This window comes from Eubalaena glacialis, chromosome 9 (genome assembly GCF_028564815.1).
Source record: "Eubalaena glacialis isolate mEubGla1 chromosome 9, mEubGla1.1.hap2.+ XY, whole genome shotgun sequence".
NCBI lineage: Eukaryota > Metazoa > Chordata > Mammalia > Artiodactyla > Balaenidae > Eubalaena > Eubalaena glacialis.
Window position 1 is genome coordinate 21,306,748 of NC_083724.1, and position 15,322 is coordinate 21,322,069.

At 53.4% G+C, this 15,322-nt stretch overlaps 1 protein-coding gene across 8 annotated transcripts in view; it reads right to left on the bottom strand.

Annotated features, from left to right (window-relative positions):
* The window catches only part of RGS3 (regulator of G protein signaling 3), a 128,195-nt gene that overhangs the window by 26,551 nt on the left and 86,322 nt on the right, over positions 1-15,322 (bottom strand). The window contains exon 1 of one of the 8 annotated variants that reach the window (XM_061200068.1): positions 8,042-8,220. The exons of the other annotated variants lie outside the window; for them this stretch is intronic. The gene's annotated coding sequence lies outside the window, so the exon portion shown is untranslated. Of the gene's footprint in view, positions 1-8,041; positions 8,221-15,322 lie in introns of those variants that run through there. 8 annotated transcript variants of the gene reach the window in all.

The following is a 15,322-nucleotide window of genomic DNA, read 5'->3' on the forward strand; positions in this document are numbered from 1 at the left end:
AGACCAACCCCAAAATCTCAGGCTTAATTGCAAGCAACAGCTCGGATAACAGGGAGCACTTTCAGAGCCAGGGGTGGAGGAGGGAAGCCTATTGCTGGTGAAGAACAGGGGTCTGGAGACAGACAAATCCAGGTTCAAATCCTGGCCCTGCCACCGCCTAGCTCGGCGCCCTTGAACAAGCTGCTTAACCTCTTCAAGGCTCAGTTTTCTTATCTGTGAAATGGCGACAGAAGTAGCAAGTACCCAGACCATGATACTGTTGGGAGACCATCCAGATAGAGGGGCCTGGCACGTAGTGGGTGCTCAGTAAACATTTGCAATCCCTGTAATCATCATCATCATCACCAGTCCCTTCCCCTGCATCCACTCCAGGAGAAGGCACCTGACATATTCGGACCACAGCCCTAGGGTGGGGGCACTATTATCTGTACATTTCAGGGGAGAAAACTGAGGCCCATCCCAAAGGCCCTCTCCTGGAGGAGGTCTGTCCAGCTCTGAATCTCAGCCAGCCTGGAAGGGTCTGCTCTCAGGGCCCAAGGTGAGGCCGGGATCCTTGTGGGTGCATCAAGGGCGGGAGAAGCAGAAAGCACCCTTTCCATAGATCCACCCCCTCCCACCTTGTCCGTCTGCTCCAGTTCCTAAACTATTCCTCCTTCAGGGCCTGCAGGGCTGGCGGCACTGGGTGGTGGCTGGGGTGGGAGTGGCGGGAAGCTTTTCCACTCAAGGACACTGGAATGTATATCTGGCCACTGGACTCAGCCGCAGACCTGCAGCCAAAGGCCACCCTCCAAGGCCCCAGGCACACTACTACCTCCGCCACTGCCTCCCTGAAGAAGACATGCTCTGTCTCTGCTGAGGGGGATGTCAAGGCTGGGTTTGTCTGGGTTGACAGCAGGCTCCAAACTCATCCTCCTGTCATGGGACCGTCTCTCATCTCTCTTATACCAACCTGACTATACTCCCCTCCTGATTAAATCCACCACAACCCTCTGGTGTCCCAACTCCTTCCCCTGTGTGTCCTGTCCCTGCCAACTGGCCTCTCCACCACACCACTTCTCCCCTCTTGCCTCCAGCCAGGCTGAACTGTTGGTAGTTCCCCAAGCACACTCTCCTCTCATGCACCTCTAAATCTGTGCTCACTGTGCTTCCTCCCAGAACCCTCTCCCCTCCTCTGTCCATCTGGCGAACTCCTACACATCCTTCAAAACTCAGCTCACCCTATTGCCCCTTGATTTCTGACAAAGGTGATAGGGACCGACAGTGAGAAAGGATGATCTTTTGAATAAATTGGATATCCACCCAGAGGAAATGAGTCTTGACCTCTACGTCCATCCTACGTAAGAATCTATTTCAGGTGGATTTCAGAGCTAAATATGAAACATAAAACAGTAAAACATCCAGAAGACAACACAGAATATCTACAACCTTGTAATAGGCAAAGAAACAGGATTCAATTAGCATTCTCCACAGAGACAAAGAATGACAAGTTGGCCTGCATTAAAATGAAGAACTTCTATTCTTCAGAAAAGAGTGAAAAGGCAAGCCACTGAGTGCAAGGAGATACTTGCAATGTGCACATCCAACAATGAACACATATCCAGAATATTCTTTAAGCTCCCTCAAATCAATAAGAAAAAGATGATCCAATAGAAAAATGGAGAAAAGACTTGAACAGGCACTTCACAAAGAGATTATCCAAACAGCCAATCAACATACAAAAAGGTGCTAAACCTCATTAGTCATCAAGGAAATGCAAATTAAAACCACAATCAGATATCACAATAGCTAATGCCAATTCTGTTGGTGAGGACTTGGAGCAACAGGTGCTCTCCTAGGCTGCCTGAAAAGGGTGTATTGGTGTCACACTTTAGAAAATTATACAGTGGCCTCAGAATGGGAGAAAATATTTGCAAATGAAGCAACTGACAAAGGATTAATCTCCAAAACATACAAGTAACTCATGCAGCTCAATATCAAAAAAACAAACAACCCAATCCAAAAATGGGCAGAAGACCTAAATAGTCATTTCTCCAAAGAAGATACACAGATTGCCAACAAACACATGAAAGAATGCTCAACATCATTAATCATTAGAGAAATGCAAATCAAAACTACAATGAGATATCATCTCACACTGGTCAGAATGGCCATCATCAAAAAATCTACAAACAATAAATGCTGGAGAGGGTGTGGAGAAAAGGGAACCCTCTTGCACTGTTGGTGGGAATGTAAATTGATACAGCCACTATGGAGAACAGTGTGGAGGTTCCTTAAAAAACTAAAAATAGAACTACCATACGACCCAGCAATCCCACTACTGGGCATATACCCTGAGAAAACCATAATTCAAAAAGAGTCATGTACCAAAATGTTCATTGCAGCTCTATTTACAATAGCCAGGACATGGAAGCAACCTAAGTGTCCATCAACAGATGAATGGATAAAGAAGATATGGCACATATATACAATGGAATATTACTCAGCCATAAAAAGGAACGAAACTGAGTTATTTGTAGTGAGGTGGATGGACCTAGAGACTGTCATACAGAGTGAAGTAAGTCAGAAAGAGAAAAATACCGTATGCTAACACATATATATGGAATCTAAAAAAAAAAAAATGATCAGAAGAACCTAGGGGCAAGACAGGAATAAAGACACAGACCTACTAGAGAATGGACTTGAGGACACGGGAAGGGGGAAGGGTAAGCTGGGACGAAGTGAGACAGTGGCATGGACATATATACACTACCAAACGTAAAATAGATAGCTAGTGGGAAGCAGCCGCATACCACAGGGAGATCAGCTCGGTGCTTTGTGACCGCCTGGAGTGCTGGGATGGGGAGGGTTGGAGGGAGGGAGATGCAAGAGGGAAGAGATATGGGGACATGTGTGTATGTATAACTGATTCACTTTGTTATGAAGCAGAAACTAACATACCATTGTAAAGCAATTATACTCCAATAAAGATGTTAAAAAAATTATACAGTGGAATCTACTAAAGCTAATTATATACAACTTTATGACTGAGCAATTGTAAACCTTAGGTATTTACCCAACAGAAAAGTATATTACAGTGCATCAAAAGACATGTATGAGAATATTCATAGTAGTACTATTCATGATAACCTCCAACTGGCAACAACCCAAATGTCCATCAATGATAGGATGGATAAATTGTGGCACCTATATTCACACAGTGAAATACCACACACAGTGGGGGTGAACAGAATAAAACTGAGTACAATAATACTGAAGGATTCACCATGAAAATGCTGATCCAAAGAAGTCAACATAAAAGAATACATAATGATTCCACGTATACAAAATTCAAAAACAGGCACACTACTCAGGGAGAGAAGGCAAGAAAGGGGTTACCCTTTGAGGTGGCAGTGACTGAGGGGCGGGGCGCGGCCAGGGGCGGGGTAGGTTCCCAGGGTACTAGAATGTTCTGTTTCTTGACCTGGAGAGTTTATTCACTTTGTGAAAATTCATCGGCTACATACTTCTACCCTTGCTGTCTTTTACATTTCAATATAAAAGTTTATTTCAAAAGCAAATAAAAGCCCTCATCCCAGGGCCTGATAGCACATTCCAACTGATTCCTCCCTCCCAACCCCAAAGCTGCTGTGCCACCTCCCGTTCAGCAATGCCCGCTCAGTGTCAGACTCCATGCCGAGCACCTCACTTCACCCACAGCACCTCATTCAATAACAGCCACCGGTAAGGGAAGGTGCCAGGGGTACCCCCGCTGCCCCCACGCCTCAGTGTCAGCATGCACGCAGCCCTCTGCGTACACACCTCATCTCATTACCCCAGTGAGGTTGGGCCCTTGCTTGAGGAAATGCAGGCACCGAGAGTTTCTGTGTCTTACCCAAGGGCGCCCAACTGTAGAGAGGGAGAGCCTGCCCTCAAGTCCAGAGCCCATGCACCTGCACACAACATTATTCGGCTGTCTCTGTGATAAGCCGGAGCATGTGGATGGACACACATAGGCAATCTCTATGGTCAGGCAGGAATCATGTCTACACCCTAGAGGGGTGGGCAGACTGGGATGGAGATCTCCTCCTTCGATGGACAAGCGTCTGTGCATCCAGATTCAGTCTCACCTCTTGCAGGGGCTCCCGGGCTGGGTTGGAAGCTTCCCCAGGGTTCCCCCTCCACGAGTCTCCCTGGCAAAGCTGTCTTGTTACCATCCATTACACGCCCATCCCTGGCACTAGATTAAAGATTGGGCCTATACCTCCAGTACCTGGCCAGTGCACCGTACATAGTGGGTGTTAAGACACATGTGGAGGGAAGGGAGGGAGACAGGCAGAGAAAGCAATTACAGAGCCGCTGTTTGAATCAACTGGGAAGTTCATTAATCGAGGTGTGAGCAGTGAAGGTTTCGGAGCTCTGCGTGGACAGTTACAACCCTTGACTAGCGGAGTGGGACAGGCACACCACCTTCCATTCCAGGGTTCTCCCCGTGGCTGCCACCAGCCTTTTTTCAAGGTTGTGGCCAGCCATTTGGCTCCCAGAGGCTCTGCCCAGCTCTTCCTCTGCCTTTCCCCATGCCTCCTACCCTCTGCCACCCTGCCCCGAGTGTCTGAGTTCTGCTATCAGCCCGAGGTTAACCCCACCAAGAGATAACCAAGGACACCACAGAGAGCCCTGGCTACGTAGGGGAGAGCACGCCCAGTTCCAAATAACTTTCTGCACTCCCCACCTTTCTAAGTTGGGAGCCGCTGACAGTTTTCCTGCAGCAGCCTGAGCCTCAGTGCCAGGTGCGGGCAGGCCAGCCCGTGGCAGAGGGAGAGGGGAGAAGCCCAGGGCCATCTGGAGCAGAGGGCACACCTGGCAACTCTCCACACGTCTGGAGTGATGACCTCGGCCCATTGCCGGAGGAAGAGGGTCTCCTGGGACCCCCATCTCCTCTCCTCCGTGCCTGGAAGCTCCAATCTCTCAAGCGGCTCGTGGCCCCAGCACCCCTTTCCCAATCCTGCCCCCACCCAGCTGGTTGTTCAGGCAAAGGTGGCGACTCCCGGGGGCCGAGCCTGGCTGGCCTACCGTGAGTGGCTCCAGCCTCTCCAGGCTGAGCCGGCTGAGCCATAAGCAGCCTCTTTATCCCTCGGAGGAATGATGGTTTTCCCTGAGCAATGACATCTTGGAAACGGCCTGGCTCCACAAACAACAACAAACCTCCCAGCCTCAGCCCAGGCTCCAGCTTGCAAGAGAAGGCTTCTGACCAGAAGGGCCTGAGGAACAGGTTGGGGGCCGCTTCCCTGAGAAGCCGGACCCTGGCCTTGACCGACGACTCTCGGAACCCAGGAAGAGGAGAGGGTCTGCAGAGAATGGAAGATTCTCTGGATGCCTGGAAGGGGCCGGGCAATACCTGGTCCAGTCCCTGGTTGCTCCAAAGGGGAAACTGAGCCAGAGAAAAAAGCAGATTTGCCTGAGATCATCCAGTGAGCAGGCACCAGACTGCACCTCAGTCTCCAGCCTGTTGGCCAGGCCAGGGCTTTCTCTACTGCACACGCTGCTTTTTCAGAGGAGAGCTGGGCTCTAGCTAGTAAACGCGGGGGTCCTGGAAAGGAATGTGTCACTAAGGGAGTCCCCAAAAAGGGAGCACCAAGGTGAAAGCCAAGTACTCTGAGTCATCCAGCTGGTGTGATGGAGAGAAACCTGGGTGGGGGACCCGGAGACCTGGGTTCTTGTCCCTGCTGTGCTGCTGAGTCACATATAACCTCGGGCAAATCCTTCCTTTCCTGCCTCAGTCTCGTATCTGTCCAGAAGGCAAACAGACTCAGCTATTCTAGGGCCTTGGGAGACTGAACGGGAAGAGGCTCTCAGCAGCCCTAGGAACCCAGCGGGGTGTGGGCATTCCCTCCTCAGCTGCGCCTCTTCTGGGGGAGCCAGGCAGACCACTGGCTGAGAACCACACGCTCCCCCAACCCTCCAATCCACCACCCTGGTTGGCACCATCCCAACAGGGCCCAATCTGAGCTCCAAGCTGCTGCAGTCTGTGCAAAGGACCAGGAGCATTGCATTCAAACCAGCTGGGGCTGCCCCTTCCACCCTCTGTGGCCCAGGCCATGGTGTGGACACCACACCACCCAGCCCAGCATGATCCCAGCCCAGCTTTCCCTGTGGCCTCAGCCAGGCTGAAGCCAAGGTTCTCCCTGTCTTGTCTCCTATCAAAAATCCCATCCCCCAACCCCTTGGCTCTGTGGGAGCAACCCTGCCATGCAGAAACTAGGACCCTTCCAAAGGGACTCCTCGCCAGGCCTAAAGTTGGTAGTGCCCACTGTCTGCCAGGCAGAACTAGGAGATGGGTAGAAAGAGCTGACTTGGACGTCAGAGCTTGTCCTCAAGGAAACCCATCTGAGCCCTTTCCTATCATGCCCCAGGCCCCAGGCTGGGCCCTTGGGACCAAGGGATGAATAAAGCTCAAATCCCACATTAATAAGACATGAAGCAACCACAGTGGGTACCACCACCAAGGGACAGACACATTCTAACTGCAGTATTTGCTCTAGTCATGGAAGTCTGGGTAGGATTAAGACCTGGAGAGAAGAGAAGAGATGGGCTTTCCAGGCAGCGGAAACAGCATGTGCAAAGGCAAGAAGGCTACGGGGTAGGGTGGTTTCACTGATACCAAATACTTATAATCAGAAGCCCCATCAACGATCTCTGGTTCAAAGTGCTGGAGACTCCCCAACAGGGGGTCACTCACCTCAGCTGCCTCCATCTTCACCATCCCCCTGCTGCAGCAGATGCCAGCCCGGGCCTGGAGCAGGCCCTGCTGCGGAACTTCGCTCCCCGAAGGGCCCGCCCTGGGCTAAGCCTTGCCACATGCTAGGGCTGGCGAAGAGGGGAGGTGCCCCTTGGCTGGGCGTGGAGGACTCAAGAGGCCCTGGTGGAAACTTTGACTATGGCCGCAGTGCCCTGGCTGGGATCCCGCGGGCCCTCGTGGGTCAGACAGTACAGCTCCTTCCTTCCAGGAGATATACCCACTCCAGCCACCTCGAGAGGGGAGCCAGATAGCCCCCAGCCGTGAGGCCTGAGGGCAGCAAGATGCTGCAAGTTTTTGGTGAGGGGCCCAGTGGCCCTGTACTTAGCTAGGCATCTCAAGCCAGGAGCGCCAGATTCAGAACTGAGCTCAGGGTAACGGCACCCACATATCCTGTCCTCACTGTTCCAGGAGACAGACGTCCTCCATCCTGGTCCTGGCCAGAGACCTGCTGTGTGAACTTGGGCACAGCCCCTCCCCTCTCTGGACCTGGGCTTTCCTCAGCCCTGAGGTCCCAGGGCACGAGGGCTCTTCTTGGATACCCCAGGACAAGTGTAGAGATGTAGGGCCTCCAAGCTGATAAAAGAATTGGTCTCTGTCTGCTTACAGCGGCTTGCTCTGTGGGGTGAGCAGGTCCCTAACAATTATCCCCTTCCTTACGGGTCTCAGCAGGAGCCAAAGGAGCAGGTGCAAGACCTTTCCCAAGAGGCTCAGGAGGCAGAGCATCTCTGCTTGTACTTCCAGTGAACATTACAGCAGAAGCCTCAGGGATCAGATGCAACCCCACCCCCAGTCCAGCCCCCGAGACCACCTCCTTCCCCTCATGGAACTAGGCAAGAACAGCCATCCTGGTGCCTCGTGTGTGGTCAGCATCCCTGACAAGATCGCCAGCACCGCTGGCTGAGCGCTCCCTCCCTATGCAGTGTCCCAACTTCTGCTCACCAAACATTCATTTCCCTCAGAAAGAAAAGCCAGCTGACCAGCTTTGAAGTGGGAGCAGCACACAGCGGAAGCATGCCCCGAGCCCTGCAGGCTCCCACCCACCCACCCCGAGACAGACAGACAGACAGACAAGCGTGCGCGCACACACACACACACACACACACACACACACACACACAGCTATCTCAGAGGGAATACACATGGTTTGGTTGCAACATGCCTACCAATGGCTGTCCTGGGGAAGAAACAATAGAAACAGGGGCACGGGGTGGCCTGGACAAGAGCCCCCCGCCCGCCATACACACACCCTGGCACCGAGGCACCTACCCAGCACACGCCGGCAGGGACCCGGGGACTCCTGGCTGCCGCTCCTGCCAGCCCGCCCACCCGCCCGGGTCTCCGCCCAGCTCCTCTCGCCGGCGGGCGGGCGGGCAGCTGTGGCAGCTCCTGGTGGCGCGTCAAGCGGCTGCCTTCCGCAGACAGAGCTCCTTTGTGTCAGCAGGGCTATTCATGGACTTACCCAAGGTCCCCAGGGGAGCGATACCTGCCGGGAAAAGCCGAACCAAATGACCAGGTTCCCCCTCCCACATCTAGGTAGCGTTTTCAAAACCCTTGCATCACTCGTCCCTCCTCCTCTTCCTCCTCCTCCTCCTCCAGCGCCCTTCCCAAACACACACCCTGTCCAGCCCGTTGCCGCCACTCTGGAGAGAGGTTGGACTTCTTTCTTCCATCACATAGAAAACTCTGTAATTTCCCAAGACACTTTCATCTGAAAAGGAGCCCGGGATGTCTCGAGGAAGAGTCCTCGGCCACCCCGTCCTTCAGCCTGCGAGGGGCCCGGACGGCTCCTGGGTTACAGGCTCACATGCGCCAGCCCTGGCTCCCCTGCCATCAGTCCCCAGGCCCGGGGCTGGACCCCCGGAGTGCCGTTCTGGAGGGAGAGGCATCCATGGCTCATAGCAGCATTCCCTGGCACTGCTCCCCACACACATCCCGAGGGCTCCCCCACCTGGGGGAGCACAACCCCACTGGCCGCAGCTCTGGCTCTCCGGCAGGACCAGGACGGAGCCAATCATGGAAACCTCCCGGCACCCTCCCACCCCCACGCTGCTCTCGTCCCAGTGGGCGGCTGCAATTTAACCCAGGGTCCTGCAACCGACACGCACTGACTCCAAGAATGCCACCGCCCCCGGGGCGGGGGGGGGGGGGAGCGGCTGCTTCAGTCATCTCCCAGCAGCACCATCAGCGCAGCCCAACACACATGTTTTTATTTAGCACTTTTGTGTGCCAAATCCGGGCAAGCAGAGATAGACAGAGAGCTTGGGGCTTCCTCCCCCCAGGACGGTGGCTGCGAGGAGCACATTACAACAGCCCAAGAGCTAGGATCACAAGTGAAGGAGAGGTCCCTAACAGAGGGACCGCGGGGGGCAGAGGAAGAGCACTGGACTGGGAGGCAAGGGTCCCCAGTTCAGGTTCCAGCTCCAGCCCTGGTTGACTGGGTGCACTGAGCAAGTCCCTGCCCATCTCTGAGCCTGGATTTCCTCATCTGTAAAATGGGGCTGACAACCCTTGACCTACCCACCTGGGGGGTTAATAGAGGATTCAGTGATCCCGGGCCAGGCACTATTTTGAGAGTTTGGCCTTCGTTAATTCATTTAATCCTCATCGGCACCTTGTGAGGCAGGTACTAGTATTACCCTATTTGCAGATGAAGAATCCAGCGTAGGGAATGGTAGTGGAAGCTGCCCACAGCTTGCTGTTTGAAGACCAGTAGGATTTGAAGACCAGTAGGTCCAACTCCAGGGTGCCCACTCGAAACCACTGTGCAGCCCCACAGGAAGCTGTCTTGCCAGCGCAAAGCTGTTTGATACTGAGACTACGGCTGCTGCAGTTGCTTGTCTGATGTCAACAAACACACCCTGGGCTGCGCCTGGGGCTCAGGTCAGGGGTGTCTGTCCCATAGCCAGTTCCAACCTGAACATGCTTACCACCCAAGTGGCAGGCAACCTGGATGCCAGCCCAGAAAAAAATGGGGCAGGAGGAGCCCCTATCCTCCTTTCCCACCTCACCCTGCCTCAGCCACCGTAGGCTGAAGTGCTGTCCCTCTGCCTCTCAGTCTCCCTGTACTAGTCTCAAAGTCTCTGAATGTCTGTCTCTGCCTGCCTCCTTGACCCTGTCTCTGACTCTCTATTCCTGTCTCTCTCACACATACCAACATGTTCATGCATGCTGACATAAGAAAATATCCTTTATTAGGGTCAACTCGGAACAGCCCTCATCTGAGCTGGGCACTTAAGCACTCCAATCAACATTTTGCCTTGTCCCTGGGGGCAGAGCCAAGGCAGTCCTTGCAGGGCCCAAGAACCCTCCAGATTGGAAGGCCGTCATCCTGCAGGTTCCTGGGAAGCAGGGCCCATTCTTGTCCTGGGAAACTAAGGAGGTGAGTCTCAGGAGACGGCCAGTTCCAATGGGAGGCTGACAGTTCCGAGGCTGGAATTTCTGGTGCTTAGGATAAGATTCCTTAGGGTGGAGAGCCTGAATATAGGGTTCCTTGAGATGAGAGAAGTCCTTGAGTTCAGCTGAGTCTTCACCTCTCAATCAACAGTTTCAGAGCACCAACTACATGCCAGGTTCTGTGCTGGGCCCTGGGGATGCGGTGGAGAACAGGCAGAAAGGGGCCCTGCACTCGCCAAGCTGACAGCTTAGTGATGGAGACAGACATCAGGCTCACAGTCAGACTAGCCAGCCCATCATTAGACACCGTGCCAGAGCAGCCCTGCCAACCCAGGGCACTGAGTCCAGAACAGATCCAGAATGCATTCATCAATACTCTGGACCACAAGGATAATGAGGAAAGGGCACAGCAGTTCAGTGCCCCGAGGCCTAGGAGCAGGCCAGGCCAGGCCAGGCTAGGAGAGCATCTAGTGCCTGGGGAGCCCAGGCGGCCACTGCCCACTGCCTCTCCATAGCTTCAGACACAAATCAACAAAGCATGTGGACCCTCCCAGTGTACAGCCTGGGGCAGGATGGGAGAGTCACTGTCAGTCAGGCTATCTAAGCCGAAAGGGCCCTTGGAGATCTTTCACTCTATAAATATTCCCTATTGACAGCCAGAGAAACTGAGGCCCAGAGAGGGTTAGTGACTTTCCCAAGGAAACAGAGCAACTGAGTGGCAGGGCTGGGACCGGAGCTTGCTAACTCCCAGTCCAGTGCTCCTTCTGTTGCACCCCAGTGCTTCTCAGACCTACGTAAATGATGGTGCTATTCAGTACAGGAGGACTTGGGATCTAGGGAACAGTGAGATCCAGGTGGCCCACAGGCCACAGGATCAGCACCTGGGCCCTCAGAGCCTGGGCCCCATTTATTGATCTCCATATTTTATTTAACAAACACTTATTTGACAGTACGTGTCAGCACTGTTCAGAGCACTTCCCAATTACTGACTCATGAAATCTTCATAACCCTATCAGATATGATGTCTACTGTCCCCATTTTACAGATAGTTAAACAGAGGCGGAGAGATAATGAAACCTGCTCAAGGTCACCAGTAAGTGCACAGCTACAGATCAAACCCAATCCACTATCCGCTGTGCCCTGCACCACTGCACAGGGCGGCCATGGAACAGAGCCCTCCAGCTACATACTGAGAAGCCAGTTGGCTATACAGCCTAGCCATGCAGGCAAACGTCTCACTGTTCAGGCAAGCTGGCAGCAGCTTCCAGAGCTAGGACCAGGGAGGGTTAGCAGGGAGCCAGTGTATGTGCACCTCCCATTTTAAGAGAAGCAGCACCCCCAGGCAGAGCCCAAGGCTCCAGAGAGGCCCCTAAGGAGATGCAGCAGCAGCAAGATACAGCCCAGACACCCCGGACAGGCCGCTCCCCGCAGCCGCACCGCAACAAGGCTCCGTCTGTCTTCCCTCACTGCCTCCACTGTGTTAAGCTTGGTCCGCCCGGAATTGTGTTCGCAAGACCCCGTCATGAACCCTGCACAGATGGAAACCCACCCACCTTCCTTCCCCATGCAGACTCCACCTGGGGGAGACTGAGCCTTGGCAATACCCTCCTCAAAAAAAGGAGGGTACCTGCCAAAAGCTATTTAATGAGCTTCCCTGTCCTGCCTTCTGATCCAAAGTCCACTGGGATTTTATTCCAGGGTGGGGAGGAGAGTGATGCCGCTATGGCAGAAACTGGGCACAAAGCCAGGGAGGTGTGGTCCCAGGAATTCCAGAGCTTATGACAGACTAAGACCACGCCCATACCCCACCAGCAGCTGCTCAGGCTTTCACTGCCTTGGACAATGAAAGGGCCAGGCCTGTGCTTGGGTGATGGGGGTAATGAAAGCCAGGGCTGGGACACACTGGCCCCGCCTTCTACAGAGCCCTGCCCCTGCCCCACCCTGTTACAGAATAGGGCAAAGGCCCTGGGTGGCCCTGGGGAACTGTGGAAGAATCTGCATATGCCCCTCCAGCCCAAGCTTTAAATCTGCTAACCCACTTAGGAAGTTCTGGGCCTTTACTCATTGGGTCTTACAGCCTTGGTTTTGGGGTCTATAGTCTCCATGCAGAAATGCCATCCCCACAGAAGAGTGGGCCAAGAAACATTTATTGGTTATTTCAATAACTACTGAATCCCTATTATGTGCTGGAGCCTGTACTCGGAACTATGGACACAGGCAGGGAAGCAGCCTGCTCCTGGGATCTGACTTGGAGGGTGGGCACAGCTGACTCTGGGGCTGATGCTTAATTAGGAACTGTCCTGCCATGTTCTGGCCTCTAGGACCCTAACAGCAGGGCAAGGGACACACTCTCTCACCGCTTGCTAAGGGTATGCTCCTGGCTCTTCCTGGGGGCACTTGCCTTGTTCTCGGGGGCACGTGCTGCAAGTGGAGTGCGGGTGAGCAGGACAGAGCAGGCATCCATCCTCAGGTTCAAACCCAGGGGGAGTTTTGGCCTGTAGTCTGCAGAACCCAGGGCAGGTGCCTTCCCCCTTACTGGTCTCAGTCTTCCATCCCAAAATGAGGCCAGAGATGGGTGTCCAGTAGCCCCCACAGTTTCACTCCTCCCCTTCAAGAGTCAGTCCCAGTCCCCACGAGGTCCTCTCACTAAAGGATTAGGTTCTGTCAGCGGTATTTAGAAAGAGCACAGACTTTGCAGCCTAAAAAAATTTGAATGTGAGTCATCTTTGGCAAGTCACTTTAATGTCTCTGAGCCTCGGTTTCCTCATCTGTAAAATGGGGCTATTACCATCTGCCTCAATGGGCCCTGCAGAAGACTAAATGAGATAGTGCATATGGAGGGCCTGTTGTTGTGTTGTCATTGTTGCTGCTATCATCTGTCAAAGGACAGGATTGACCTTGAGTGGGTTGGTGAAAAGAGTAATGTTAGGACTTCCCTGGTGGCGCAGTGGTTAAGAATCCGCCTGCCAATGCAGGGGACACGGGTTTGAGCCCTGGTACGGGAAGATCCCACATGCCGCGGAGCAGCTAAGCCCGTGTGCCACAACTACTGAGCCTGCACTCTAGAGCCCACGAGCCACAACTACTGAAGCCCGCACACCTAGAGCCCGTGCTCCGCAACAAGAGAAGCCACTGCAATGAGAAGCCCGCGCACCGCAACAAAGAGTAGCCCCCGCTCACTGCAACTAGAGGAAGCCCGCGGGCAGCAACGAAGACCCAACGCAGCCATAAATAAATTTATTTATTTAAAAAAAAAAAAAAGAGTAATGTTAAATGTGAAAATATCTGTTGAGGGTCTAATAGATGAGAGCCTAACATGGTGCCCAGTTCTACTAATAGCTGATAATCACTAACATTTATTGAGCAACAGGCTACTATCATCATCCCCATCCTACAGATGGGAAAACTAAGGTACAGAAAGGTTACATGGCAAAGGCAATGGCAAAATAGGCAGCATGGCACCAAGGTGTATGCTCTTAAGCTGTATGCCCTGCCCTAATTCATGTTCCCCAAATGTCTCTGCCCTTGACGTGTGCCTCTTCCTCAGCAACTTCAGGCAGCAAGGACAATCCCCAATCTGCTCATGGGAACTGCATCTCCCAACGACAGCCAGGGGAAGCCCACATGCAGCAAAAGCCAGTAGACAAAAGTCCCCCCGGAGAGCTGGTCCTGAGAACTGTCGCTGACCTGGGGCACGCATCACAGCCACCAAGCATCAGCCTGACCTTGGGTGGCTGCAGTGGCACAGGATGGACAAGAGCCATGACCGTCTCCTTTCCTGGCTCCAGTCCAACCAGCCATTCACTGGCCTGGGACTTCAGGCTTTTGGGAGCAATCCTCGACCCACTGTGCTTGTGCCAGCTCCAGGGTCAGGCCGTCTTGACTACTGGAGTTCCTGGGAAGTCTTCAGCACAGATGTGGAGGCCAGCCCTGTGACCTTGGCCGCTAAATGCAGTTCATCCCCGGACTCCCCCGAGTTCACCCCTTGCTTAGACTGTTGAGCCTAAGCCCGGGCCACCAAAACAGAGGGTCAGCAGGTGAAAAGACTGGACTGAAATGCTGGCTTTGCTGCTGTTTTCTGCAGGACCTGGGGCAAGGCCAGTCCCCTCCTTGGGCCTCAATTTCCCTGTCTCTAAAATGGGTGCTAGGGTTGGATGAGATCAGTGCCACCCAGCATGTGGTCTGCAGGATGCACTGGTCCATGAACTGCTTGTTACTGGTTTACAACAAGATAAGCAGTTAAATCAAGAGTGTTTGGAAACTTCTGTAGCAACTTGACATTGCCATGACATCCAAGTGCAAGACAATGGACTGGTCAGATTGAATACTTATGAGGCTGGTTCGGGTGCTGTCAAACCAGCATGAGATATCATATACAGTGTGCGTTTTAACAAAAGTATACGGCTCTTCACCGCAGGTGATTTAAGAAGCCCTGGTCAAAATGTCCTTGTTTCTACGAGAACTCACTAACTAGGCCTCTAACACAGCACTCACACCTGCAGTGGGACTCATGATCCTGTCACCAAGATGCTTCCCTCTCCGCTGCTCCCAGCTCAGAGAATGGCACCACCAATCACCTGTTTGCCTGAACCAGACTCATGGGCGTCATCCCTATCCCAAACTCTCCCCCCATGCAATTAATCACCAGATCTCGCAGATCCCACCTCCTCCACGTCATGCGGATCTCTCATCTCTCCATCCCTGCTGCCTGCACCCTAGTCCAAGGCACCAGCACCTCTTCCCAGGGTGAGGGCAACAGCCTCCTAACTGCTCCCTACCTCTCGCCTTGCCATCCTCTACGCCATTCTCGTCAACAAGGCTGTGAGCTTTCTATGACACACATCGAACACAGAGCTCCCAGCGCCCCAGGATAAAGTTCAGCCTCCTTACACAGCCTCTCGGACCCTGAACACTCCTCCAGCTCATCTCGTGCTTCCTTTTCCCCTCCCTCATGCCCCCACGCACTCTGCTCTACCTCAAGGTCCTCACCTAGAGTGATCCTTCCTACATCCCAGCTCCTGCCCCTTGCCTCATGTCCCTGACCAGATCCTCCTAGTAGGTGCCCTCATTGGGCCTTCTGTCACAAATGTCATCTTTTCATTATATATTGTTCATACTTGGTTGGGGTCTGTCTTTCCTCCAATTGTCCTCCAC